This window comes from Clinocottus analis, unplaced genomic scaffold (assembly GCF_023055335.1).
Source record: "Clinocottus analis isolate CAN_PGR_092001 unplaced genomic scaffold, fCliAna1.0.p SCAF_44, whole genome shotgun sequence".
NCBI classification, from domain to species: domain Eukaryota; kingdom Metazoa; phylum Chordata; class Actinopteri; order Perciformes; family Cottidae; genus Clinocottus; species Clinocottus analis.
The window spans coordinates 349,622-360,647 of NW_027176198.1; the positions used below are offsets into that span (position 1 = coordinate 349,622).

At 42.9% G+C, this 11,026-nt stretch overlaps 1 pseudogene; it reads right to left on the bottom strand.

Annotated features, from left to right (window-relative positions):
* Positions 1-2,731: 2,731 nt before the first annotated feature.
* On the bottom strand, positions 2,732-8,098 carry LOC137801839 (verrucotoxin subunit beta-like; annotated as a pseudogene).
* Positions 8,099-11,026: the final 2,928 nt, after the last annotated feature.

Consider the following 11,026-nt stretch of genomic DNA (forward strand, 5'->3'; position numbering starts at 1 on the left):
GGGATCCACCATCAAGCATCCTCAAACTTCTGGCATCAAGGTTTCAGATTTATGAAATAACACCGCCGAACTGCATGCTGGGTTCGCTCGAACGGCGTTGCACAGGAGAGTATCATGACAAGTGGGCGAGCAGAAAGCCCTGGAAAGCTAATGCTGCAACCTTTTCAGCTCCAAAAGTTGAGACAACTCTGAAATAGTTGAATCTTAAGAAGGAAATCAAGTCACTTTGTGAATGCAAGGACCTGCTGGGGAGGTTGTGTCATTCATCACATACAACAAAAAATAGATTTTTCTTCTCCCTGTCAAGTTGCCCTTCGGCTGAAGGCAACAGGCAGGACTCAGCTGTCGATACCTTGAACCCTCTCGAAGCTTTCATTGTTCAACATTTCAGACATTTGGGGATGAGTGATGAGAAACACAAAGCTGGTCAGAATATGAACGGGAAGTCAGACTCGCATTGGTAGAAATAGGATTCAAAAACTTATAACTCTGAAAGTCAACAGACGTAAGGAATACTGAGAAAACACAACTTGTCTTTGTTGTTTCAGAGCCTGTAGATATCATGAAGGGAATAAAGATCGTCCAAAATCAGTCTGAGCTGGACAGATAGGTTCTTGTTGTAGTGAACTACACTGATAAAAAAACTCTGTTCAAGTGCAAAGCTCCGGTCCTCTTGTCATCAAACAGCTGGAGACTCAAGTCTCTTTATATCTCCTGACACTCACTGTGGCTTTATACTCACTCACTTAAGACTTCATGATACACGTTTGAGTGTTTTCACTGTACTTTGAGTACATTGCTGCTTAATTTGGGTCACCTTCAGTGCAAAGGAACATAAGCCAATCTTAACTTGTTTCTTATCTCCCTGTCAGTTTACTTTATAATTCAAAAACGGCCATCAAGGTCCCTTGAACTCAAAAAGTGGCAAAATATACCCACAACACAGTTGCAATCTCAAACTCAAAATCCTCCAGGAAAGGGGGTCACTCTGCTCGGCATGTACCCGCGATTTAGGCCCCCTTGCCTGGGTTAGCGTCAGTTCATGTCCTTCTAAATCTCAAACTCATCCTATTTAGTTGAAACTTGATACACGAAGAGGGCTGTTCCCAGGAATGCCCCTTTGTCAGCCTCCTAGACTAAAGCCTACTTTAAAATAAATACAAAATACAAGTACATCTAACAGAGTAAATGAAGTACTGAAGGCTGTGGGGTCACTTTTCCAATCAGGTTGGAGAAATGAACTCACATCACAAGAACGTTGCTGCTCTGGGTCGACCTTTCACCCTAGGGATGCTCTACGATGCTAGGAGAGATGAACTGATCCCAGGTAAGTGAGATTACATTATTAAAAATAGTTCAAATGTGTCTGCCGATCACAGCTGCTTAAAGGAACTTTGAAATCATTTCACCACTAGATCCTCACCTTTTTAACATTCTTATTCAATATTAAAATAATTAGTGAATGCTTTGTAATTCCAAAACGTAGTTGTGAACATTCATTAGTTCAGAGTTTAGGGAAGCATGTTGTAGTAGTCGTTGACATGTTATGCTGTGATAAATGAGATGATTGAATTGTTGTTATTCTTTGTCCGTGTTTCTTGGATTATGGGCCGCAACATTATTTTAAGATTAGCAAACTAACTCAAACTTGTCAAACATTACTACAAGTAACTGCCGTCATAATTTACTTGGTTTTCAGACCTTTTGAAAAGAAAAAGATATAAATACATATGTATATATCAGTGGCGGGTTGTGGTTTTGGACTTTCAATGAGACACCCGACCCGCGGGAGAGCCACCAGCAGCCCCAGGTGCAGCAGCAACTACAGCCCTGTGGCTAGTTTATGATTAAATATGACTGAAAATGTATAAAACAGTAACATAATCATCATTTCACTCACCAGACGCACATGACCCTCTGTGGAAAAGGGGTCATCAGTAAGTCCTGAGATTCTAGCTTCTAGGTGAGACGCAAGCGTCACTGACCAATCACAGCGCATGTTAATGGTCACACGGCGCTGTGACCAATCACACCTCCAGGGTTTCGTAAAAAAAAGCTCTTCCATGTATTTTAACCAGGTTAATCTTACATATATTTAAAAATTGATTAAATTATTAAACTGTATTGAACTAAATGATCCTCCTGCTTTATGTTTTCCATCTTCTAAAGGTCTGACGTTGTGGGACAATGAAACTCTAAAAGGAAAGATAGCCGAAAGCATTCAATCCAGCAGTCAATTTGAAATTACTACATCTGACACCATGAAATCCTCTAAAAGGCCATTGGTTCCTCCAGAAGAGAGTAAACATGTCCAACAGGTGTTACTGTCCCTCTGCAATCTGACATGAGTTCACTTCTATAAACATCATCAATGTTTGCAACAAAATGATGTCAACATTGACTCTTTTTACATCAGCTATGTGTTGTATTCCAACATACATGTCTTAAAAAATCCAATGTGTATTATTATAAGCTCTGAATCACAAGTATAAGTAATTAGAAAAGAGTTAACAACATGTACCAAGTAAAGTGTTAACATTACTGGAGCTCCATGAACATCAGCAGTGTGCTTAACATCTGATAAAATGCTGTTAACAGAGTCTCTTTCCACAGTAAAGTAATTAGTAGAACTTGAGATCAGGATTAAGGTACATAATAAGTATTAAGCCAAGATAACTATTTATAAAATACAACACAAAGAATAAACCAATGTTAAATGAATCAAAGGCACTTTCCCATAAGTCATAACATAATCAATCATTTTGTAACTTTTATAAGGTCATCTATTTTCATGCTCTCTCTGGGTTTTTAATAAAGTTTAGGGAATTTGTGAAACACTCAAGTTAACATGGGATATTAAACCCATCTCTCTATTAACAGAGCAAGGATCTAACAAGTCATTGATCTCATTCTACAGGTGGATGTAGGTGTGTTCATCATGAACATAGAAGGCTGATTCACTTGTTGCTTTCATCATCAGACAGAAAGGTCGTTATCTGCAGCGGTTGGGTCTCTGGTGGGATCACTGCAAGCTGATGGAGAGACCAAAACAACAGCATTAATTATGACGCTCTAACAGGTTTCTGCAGGACAGTAATTAGTACGACATATTTGTGACTAAAAACAATTTTTAAACTTACGTCAGATCCGATCTCTTTTGTCTCTGATTCGTCAAATGCATTGTGATTGACCAGATCACCATCATGGTAGTAGTAGACAGTTGCTCCCTTGTACTTCTCCTCTGGAATGACTGTGATGAAGTAATGGTAGGGTTTATAACCAGGGCTTTTGGATGTAGAAAAGCATTTTTTGGCAAGTTTTCTCATTCTGGTAACAACTTCCCTTGAGTAGTACCACTGGGGTTCTTCATTGGTACTCCCTCCTTCAAGGGAGTGCAAGTAGGCGGCCATCTCATCAAGGAAGGCATCCCCTCTTTTCATGGAGGTGAAATTGAAGCACAGAACATACTCTGCAGCAAGAACCTCTGTCCAGCTCGGACTGAGTTTGGACGATCTTTATTCCCTTCATGATATCTAAACAGGTTCTGATGACGTTGATTTCTCTCTCTTTACCATCCAGCCACTTGCTCAGTTTTTCTTGACTGAATGGTGAGTTCTGTCTGTCTTCAAAGACTTTTACTGCTGAGCTCTCATCTTCTTTACCTTCACGGATGGAGGGGAGTTTCTTCTTCATGGTCTGCTGGAGGTTAGATACATAGTACTGACACCATTTTTGGAAGGTTTCTAACTTTTCTTGAAGAATTGGAAAGTTCTCTACCACTCCACCTTCCAGAGAATCGTTGCATCTCATTCGTATTTCATTCAAATCTTCAAGAGCATCCTGCATTATCTCCACCAGTCCAAAGGTGATCTCACTCGTCAGCTCGGCAGCTTCGGGATACAAATTCTTCAGCGGCATCAGCCAGACCTTCATTGGGACAGAATTCTCTCCTTTTTTCCCCAGTAGGTGTGGAAGTTGTACGTAGGTCTTCACTGCATCTACATATGTTGCAGGGTTGCTTTCAAGGATGAAGTCTCCGATGAATTTGCAGGAGCATTTATCAGTCAGGGCTTTTTCTTCATCAGTCAGCTTGATGTCAACGCTCCCCTCAAAACTGAATGAGGGGATCTTCTTGATCACAGCTTTCATGTTGCCCTGGATGTCCTGAACGCTGCTGGCGTCTATCTTCTCACTGTCGAACACAAAGAAAGCGTTTGCCCCATAGAGGATGCCTGTGACTACATGTGTTGCAGAGCTATTCTTAATGATATTAATTTGTTGGGGGTCTGTGGTGACGTGGTCGATCCCTGACAACTGTTTGAAGTTGGTGGTGGATTTGTACTGACACGTCACTCTGCTCTGATTCTTGGAGTTCTTCTGGTCATTCAGATAATGGGCAGATCCTTCAACTTCAATCAGTCCACTGAGGAAACTGGCCTTCAGAGAAGCATCAACATTCAGCAGAGAAGACTTGGATTCAATGGTGTCAGATGTAGTAATTTCAAATTGACTGCTGGATTGAATGCTTTCGGCTATCTTTCCTTTTAGAGTTTCATTGTCCCACAACGTCAGACCTTTAGAAGATGGAAAACATAAAGCAAGAGAATCATTTAGTTTAATAAAGTCATTTAATCAATTAAAAAGTGATTGGCAGCTACTATTACTATTCATAATGTCGCTGGCAACCGTATTATAAAAGCAAAAAGGGACTCGAGGCAGTACTGTATCGACAACAATGTACAGTTCAACCGTTTGCCCTTGATATATTTATTATATTTTTTTAAATGTACTCCAGAGTTTCTCTTCTCGCGGAGTTTAGAGTCTCGCCATTTTAATGTTTTAAATCGCTCCTGTGCAGAGCTACCAACTCTTTTGGTCTCCCGTGAGGAGCCACTCATCAGCCACTCAGAAAAAAGAAATGGGCTACACGACTAGCCAATCAGAAAATCCTATCTTGGGTGTCTGGGACGCGTATTTGTTGTCGTCGTTGTCGCAACACACACACACACACACACACACACACACACACACACACACTGTGTCTGTGATCGGCAGACACATTTGAACTATGTTTAATAATGTAATGTAATCTCACTTACCTGGGATCAGTTCATCTCTCCGAGCATCGTAGAGCATCCCTAGGGTGAAAGGTCGACCCAGAGCAGCAACGTTCTTGAGATCTGAGTTCATTTCTCCAACCTGATTGGAAAAGTGACCCCACAGTCTTCAGTACTTCATTTACTCTGTTAGATGTACTTAGCGTCAGTTAGAAATGCAGTATTCCAGTGATAGTTGTACACAGACTGGAGATCAGTTCAACTCTACATCTGCATGTGCTCCTGTCTCCCTCTGTGCACAGTCTGTCCTCACCTGGTGAAGTCCTGGAGATCAGCTGAGTTGTGTGAGCGTCCTCTTGTCCAACTGGAGCTTCCAGTGTGACGATCTGAGATGTCGTCAGATTACTTATATATTCTGCTGACTCCTCCCACGACCCGCCTCCACACATGATGATGTTGAAATATGATCATATGTAACAAATGTCTGCACCTTTGATAAAGTGTTAGAGCATTTCCCAGAGCAGAGGTCAGAGATAAGCGGAACAAATAATATGTTTATCTCCGACCTCAGTTCTTTACTATGTTAACACTCGTAGCCTGACTTTGATAATAAAACGTACCCTGAACCCTGCTTGTCTCCTGTGCGCTTGTTGGGTTGTACTGGTACTTCCCGTCTGTGCCCCTTGCTAGATGTCCCGGAGGTTGTCCTATTTATATGTTTTTGTTTGTGCGTTCTTTGCCTGTGTGAAACCAGTACCTGCATTTTTGTTTATATATTAAATTTACTTTTAAACTGTTGCGTCAGCGTTTGGGTCCACCTTCTTATCAGATCTTGATAGAACAATCTGACCAGTACCTAGACCCAGCCTGCAACCTTTTTTATTTTTTCAATCCTTTTTTCCTTTCCTGCCATAGCAAATCCACGGCCAGCCCCCTTCTGCTGGTTTTCTACAACGCTCGTGGCCGTAGCCTGGGTTATCGCGACCAGGTTATGGACCCAGAGCCGGATGCTTCTCATGAGCCCCGCAGGCTTCTGGGCTCTGGTTGAGATGACTCAGAATCATGCTCATGCTCATTTCCTCTGTCACGTTCACATTTCTTTGTCATTTCCCTATTTTCCTTTTTGATTCCTCTATTTCACTTTCCACATGCTTCTCTCACTTCATTTTTCACTTCTTCCTTGTTCAATCTGATAAACAGCCTGTCAATCTTCCACTAAAATCAAAACGTTGATGAAGCTATGCATTCACTTAAATAGGGTTTTGGCGGAAAGACAGCAAAAAAAAAAAAAAACACAAATTTTTGGCCCCAAAGTGACTTGCCATACTTTAATGTAGAAAAATGATTTGAAGGTTCAAGCGTTAAAAAAGGAAATGGAGCCACTGAAGGTTTTGATTCCAGAAAATATGTATTACTGCATGAACTAGAAATGAACTAGTCTGCCCCACGCAGCCTCTTCTGTTTACTTCTCATTATTTCTTTATTACCTTAAATATTTTGTTTGTTTTTTTGTTGTTTGCTCTTGTCTTCACGTTCATGTTCTGTTGCGTCTGTTATTGTCTATTGTGTAAAGCATCTTTGTGTACTATGAAAAGCGCTATACAAGTTGAAACTATCATTATTATTATAAATACAACAAACTTTCAAATAAAGATCCCGCACGACCTTAACTAAGCTCCTAATCTAAACAGTACCAACACAAATTCCTGAATTTGTTAAACATATCCCAAATTGTCTCATTGTTCCTTTAAGATGCAGTTCCTTGTGTTTTCAGTTCTGTGTTCCTTCATTTCTTTCACAGTACATTCATAGTCTGTCAGTTTCAGTTAAAAAAATCAAAAGAATAAGTCAGTCGTGTCCTCTGTTGCTTCCTTACTTCTACCACACTGGTGCACTCAGGTGACGAGGATGGAGGAAGAGGTTTTCCTCTTCTCAGCGACAGAATATCTGTGTCCTACAGAGAAGAGCCGTTTAACGGAGGCTCGCCTTCTCCCTCGTCAGGAAGCGTTCATTTCCATGTCCGAATCCAAAAGAACCAAGGAAGCTCAAAAACCTAGCCTGTATAAAACATGGCTATTAATGTCACAACATTTCCATCTATGTTGTGCATGTAAGGGATGTCACATACAAACTCTCTAAGTTAACACAGCGATTCTCACATGGAGCATTGTATCCTCCTTTAACCAATTTGGAATTATGTAGAGCTATTTAATCCTGAGTTAAACAGTATATTTCCCTTTTTATAATCATGAACTGAATAACACAAAAGAATAATTTCACCGACCTGCCATTCATGTTAATATCAATGCAGTTGTACACATAAAAAGTACCAAACAAACAATAATACATAGATTGACAGCAACTATCAATGAAAAATATGCTGCTTTAAAACACTAAACAGTCTGTAAACATTAAACAGTCCATTTCACATCTTTAGTTTTAACGGCAGCTTCATGTATTGATGCGCTAGCATGAACAGATGTGTGGCTAATGCGATTAGCATGCTAGGTGACTCGGCAAAACTCACCAAGATACAGCCAAAAAAACTTGTTACTTCTGGCAAAAAGTTCTCCGTGTTCTCTTTCCCTTCGCAGAAGTGTCGTCACACGAGCTTCACAGCGTCTCTGACATTTTTACTTGTTATATCAGCTGAACAAATTTCTTAAAAACAATTTAGCTCTAGCTCACTCTGACGATCTCTTGCTCGGCAACGTCAAATCCTGCTCCTGGCCGAAGGGAGGGATCTATTTTCCTTTAGCCAATCAGAAGTCTGCATTTCAGGAGTGACCAATGAGAACCGTATCCAGGCAAAAAGCTGTGATTCACTCTTTGCATGACAACCAGAACTACACTAAAGGAGACTGAGATTAAATACCTACATTTTCAGTCTGATTACACGCATTTCTAAAATAAAAATAAATAAAATAAAGGGACTCAAATTATCTACCTGATTGCAGTTTGATTCAGCAAAGCCCGACTAGAGAGACATGTTCTGTCCATGTAAAGCCAAGAGTAGAAGAAAAGCCTCGACCAGGCATTGGACTCCAGTCACATGGTCCAGACTTCAACACCGTCACACAGAGAGAGAGGCGTGGCTAACGCTGGAGCGGGGCGGGGCTACCTCGTGATTGACAGGTCGTCAAAGAGTGGTGCGTGTTTTACCACTTCAACCCTTTCACAGTGTGTTTGTTCTTGTCTGGTTGCACAAAGACAAGATGTCGACGGCCAGAATGCCACGCCCACTCAAAAGCCCGGTCCACAACCCCAACGGACCAATCACAGGGACTTCATCCCCTTCTGAAACAGTCCGAGCCACGCCCCCATCAACTACACCCAATCACATGCCTAGAAGGCCCAGGATGTGCTGCAGGACTCAAACAAACAGCATGCAGGTTGTTTGAGCTGAAGGCCTCGGTTCCCCGTCGTCTCAGAACTAGAACGCGTCCTCGTCCTCTCGAGGGGGCGTCGCTGTTTGTTTCTCTTTCTACCTCGGATCCCGGTTAATCTCCGATTGTTTCTATTCCCTCTTTTCACCCCGCCCGTCTTCGCGGAGCGCCGGTCGAGCAACATTTAAATGTAAATAAACGGAGGCGAGCGGCCGAGGAGCGGCCGGCGCGGCGTGAACGAGGTGCTCGGCTGGACGGCTTCACCGGTGAAGTACGCAATCGCCCAAAACGATTTGGATCTGGAGAGGAAGAACTGTGATTACGGACCGAAGCTGTGCTCACGAAGTCAGAGCTCATGAATACAGATGGAGGCGTCGTCCTCGTCGTAAATACTCAGTGGAGATTACTTTCACAGGAGTTTCATCCCGACGGGCTTCATCCGGCTCACGAGCGTCCACCGTTCAGCTCAGTTCACATTTGCATAATTCTTATTGCTTTGCAAACGTGTCACTTCACATTTTAAGTTTTCAGTGTTTGCCTAAAAGACCCAGAGGGTTTAATTAAGTAAGAAATAATTGTGTCGTCAAGAAAAGAAAACAAACCCCGGCGAGCGAATAGTCACAAACATTCGTCGTTTTACGCAACTTGCACAGCATCAAATTACCGTTCTACACAATCCACAAGCAGCAGGAAAGACTGCTGCACACACACACACACACACACACACACACACACACACACACACACACACACACACTGCTTCTGCAGCAGTGTGTGTGGGGATCTTAAGGGTGCATGGTGAAACATTTCTGAAAAGATTAGAAGAATTAGTCTGCAAACAAACACTGGCAGTGCTTAGAGATTAGAACACACACACACACACACACACACACACACACACACACACACACAGATCACCATGCACACACACACACACACCCAAAGGAAGATGTGTGAGGACGCGTTCGTAGACGTGTTCAGTTCAACTTGTCTTCAGCTGTTGATCAAAAGTATATTGATTGACATGGAGGAAGGAAGAGGTTGAATGTAGAACGATAGTCAATATTAAGATTACTTATTTATGAATGAAGTCTCTAAATACAAATATATAATATACAGAGCATCACGCTGCAGTAATTAAATATCATTTAACCGTTTCATGGCTTTGTGTTCAGAGTGATTTCCTCTGTGTTGGATTCATGTTGTTTACTCTGGATACTAAATATATTTTAAGATGAACCTTTATGTTCCTTTAAAGCTCCTCTTCAGTCCATCGTTTCTGCTCTGAAGCTCAACGTGATGCTCAACGCAGAGCAAGAAGACGGAGCGCTGTTCCCTTCAGCCTCCAGCCTGATGGAGGGAAACCTCTCAGGGCTCCAGTTCCTCATTGTTTCTACTGCAACTCTCTCTCTCTCTCTCTCTCTCTCTCTCTCTCTCTCTCTCTCTCTCTCTCTCTCTCTCTCTCTCTCTCTCTCTCTCTCTCTCCTCTTCTCTCTCTCTCTCTCTCTCTCTCTCTCTCTCATCTCTTCTCTCTCTCTCTCTCTCTCTCTCTCTCTCCTCTCTCTCTTCTCTCTCTCTCTCTTCTCTCTCTCTCTCTCTCTCTCTCTCTCTCTCTCTCTCTCTCTTCCTCTCTCTCTCTCTCTCTCTCATTCTCTCTCTCCTCTCTCTCTCTCTCTCTCTCTCTCTCTCTCTCTCTTCTCTCTCTCTCTTCTCTCTCTCTCTCTCTCTGTCTCTCTCTCTCTCTCTCTCTCTCTCTCTCTCTCTCTCTCTCTCTCTCGCTCTCTCTCTCTCCACCTCCCTCTCTCTTCTCTCTCCTCTCTCTCTCTCTCCTCTCCCCCTCCCTCCTCTCTCTCTCTCTCTCTCTCTCTCTCTCTCTCTCTCTCCTCTCTCTCTCTCTCTCTCTCTCTCCTCTCACATGACCCTGTTCATCCTCTTCTCTCTGTATTTCCTCCTTTCGGCCTCAGCAGCTCGTCCCCAGCAGTCGGCAACTAATTGCGCTGCGGATGAACTCGCGGCAACGCGCTGCTGAGTGTGTGTTGGGCGAGAGGGACGGCGTTCGCTTCTTCTTCGTTGGTGTTGATGCATCCGGGTCGACTTCACTGTCATTTTAAACGCGGCGCTGACCACAGCACCGCAGAACACAGTGAAAAAGCTTCTCAGGACTCAGATCACCAATGATGTCATCATCCAAAGAGAGAAAAGACAGGAGGAGTTCACACCACCCATCATGTCCAGTGCACACACACACACACACACACACACACACACACACACTCACAAACAGCATATTGAAGTGGCGCTTCAGCATCCAGGAGCTGTGAGCAGCAGACAGGTGGATGAAGCTGGTGCAATGTGGGCCGACCCGGTGCAACAGCAGCAGCAGAGCAGCAGCAGAGCAGCCCGGGGTCAGAGGTCAAACCGGGCCGTCCCATGAGCTCCTCTCTCTGGAGCGTCGAGCACAGGGGTCAAGTTTAAATGTTCATCTTAAGAAACATAACTAAGTGTTTCAAGAACAAATCCATCCTTCATCTGTCTTTCTCTCCGCTCTGCAGCGTCCACAGCGCTTATTTATTCATTTATTCA